At 40.8% G+C, this 2,429-nt stretch overlaps 1 protein-coding gene across 2 annotated transcripts in view; it reads right to left on the bottom strand.

Moving 5' to 3' along the window:
* The window catches only part of MFN2 (mitofusin 2), a 17,465-nt gene that overhangs the window by 14,692 nt on the left and 344 nt on the right, over window positions 1–2,429 (bottom strand). The window contains exon 1 of one of the 2 annotated variants that reach the window (XM_072427355.1): window positions 1,352–1,375. The exons of the other annotated variant lie outside the window; for it this stretch is intronic. The gene's annotated coding sequence lies outside the window, so the exon portion shown is untranslated. Of the gene's footprint in view, window positions 1–1,351; window positions 1,376–2,429 lie in introns of those variants that run through there. 2 annotated transcript variants of the gene reach the window in all.

Below are 2,429 nucleotides of genomic sequence, written 5' to 3'. Positions count from 1 at the left end.
GAGCAAAGAGAGAGAGAGAGAGAACAGAAAGCGAGCAGAGAGAGAGAGAGAGAACAGAAAGCGAGCAGAGAGAGAGAGAGAGAGAGAGCGCAGAAAGCGAGCAGAGATTGAGCCAACAGAGAGAGTGAGCAAAGAGAGGGCAGAGAGCGAGCAAAGAGAGGACCAGAATGCGAGCAAAAAGAGTGAGCCAACAGAGAGAGAGCCAACAGTGGGAGAGCGAACAGAGAGGGAGTAGAGAGCGAACAGAGAGGGAGCAGAGAGCAGAAAGCAAGCAGCAAAGAGACAGCAGAAAGCAAAAAAAAAAGAGAATAGCAAAAAAAAAGTGATTAGGAGAGCGAGCAAAGAGAAAGCAGAGAGAAAGGGGAATAACGAAAAGAAAAAATTGCAACGTATCTGAAAGTGTCAATCAGACCTACACTGGAAGCACAATCAATGAGCATTATAGAAATCAATAAGCACTAAAGAAAAAAAAACTCCATAAGTAACAAAACCATCTGCCCCCATATATACATAGCTAAAGCATGAGCCCCCAAATCTGATCCAATGCCTCGGAGCTTCACACGGCAATCACATCGGAATGCAGCAGCCACTCATATAACATCCAATAGAGGGATAATTACAATAGGAAATGGTATTAAAGAGATGTCTTGGGGTGTCACAGCGTGCTTTTCTCAAAGCAGTAATCACCATCCAACAGATCACCACCCTAACACCATGGTGGACAATCCATATGATGATCTATAATATACACAAAGGAGCAGTAAACCTGAAAAACAAGTTACCCCACGATGTGGACTATAAGTTTCGGCCAGAACATTCTGGTAGAGCCGGCATTACACCTATTGGCACATTGACATGGCAACCTGCACCGCTAGAAGCGCTGGATTGGATTGGGGGAAAAGTTGCAGGAATGGTATTCCTAGGTGAACAAAGCATTAGACTACAGAGAAGAAATATATTAAATATATAATATAAATATTTATAGCCAATCAGAAGGCTGCAGCAATCCTCAAAGTTTACTCAGCATCAGAGATACAAAGTGACAGCAACTGTTTCAAGCTCCTAAAGTGAACCTGTCATTGGGAGCAAATGACACCGCTATATTATCTCTGCATGCCACCACTGAACCCGGCAATTCTTCATGGATTTCATTTACAGAATATACAATATTCTATTAATGATTCTAACAAGTGACAGATGTCATATCAGCACAAAGACAAGAACATGGGGAAGGGGGCATAATATACATTGTGATAGGTCTGACGATGGACGGATCAGTCGGTCTGGTCTTAAATTCTCAGACCAGTTCATAGCAGGACAGCAGACGCGGCGCAGTACATACATCACACACCTGTCATGCCACTCCGCTCCCTTGACATATGTACGAGATCAATCCTGCCTGTCCTTGGTCACAGCAAAGACGAACGACCCCGTCCAAGTCACGATGCAAAAATCCCACACACACCGCAATTATCATCTGGGTTATGATTTACCTGTTAGGAATTGGATGTATTAAACCTTCACTGCTGAAATCTGCAAACTATTCCGGGGTCACCCCCCACACCGGACATTGATTATTGTAAAGAGATTGGGGCTCATTCACATATGCAAGACTTTTACTGGTTAAATTGGATTTTATAAAGGATCTAAAGTGATCAGGCCGCTCATTATTGCAGAAAAGAACAGGCGATGTCCCTTCTGCAACAATGCGACTTACCTGCCTAGTCACTTCTGCATACGCAGGGGATAAACCCACCAATCAGCTTCTCTCGCATATACCGGAATGACATAAGACTACCTTATCCTAGGTGGTCCAAGATCATCCAGCTGAAACATGATTTGCCAGAATCATTTTCAAATTTTTGTGTTTTTTTTTATTGTATTTGCTTTGCATTTTTTTTTTATTCTCACCATGCATTGGAGACTTTTCTCTAAACGTCTTCTACTTCCTCTCAACGCTTCCATTTGCCTTGATGATAGCTTGCCGCGAACCTAAGAAACTTGCATGGCGTCTCCTAGATTGTAAGCTCTTCTGGGAAGGGTTCTCTCCTCCTCCTATGTCACTGTCTGTATCTGTCTGTCATTTACAACCCCTATTTAATGTACAGCACTGCATAATATGTTAGCGCTATATAAATCCTGTTTAATAATAATAATAATGGCGTTCTTGGAAACTTGCAACTTTTTTTTTTCTTCATACATTTCCTCAAAATTAGTTTGACTGGCCATTTCCAGAAGACCTATATGGATGTATATAACCCATACATGTGCTGAGTATGCACCTACATTGACATACATTGTATTGCGCATATATATATATATATATATATATATCATCATTACATATATTTATATATCATCATTTTTAATTTTATATATATATATATGTGCTGCACATGACCATAGACATACATAAAATACAATATATA

The sequence above is a fragment of the Pyxicephalus adspersus genome, chromosome 11, assembly GCF_032062135.1.
Source record: "Pyxicephalus adspersus chromosome 11, UCB_Pads_2.0, whole genome shotgun sequence".
NCBI lineage: Eukaryota > Metazoa > Chordata > Amphibia > Anura > Pyxicephalidae > Pyxicephalus > Pyxicephalus adspersus.
The sequence above is the reverse complement of the archived record's forward strand: the minus strand, read 5'-3'. Positions and strand labels throughout refer to the sequence as shown.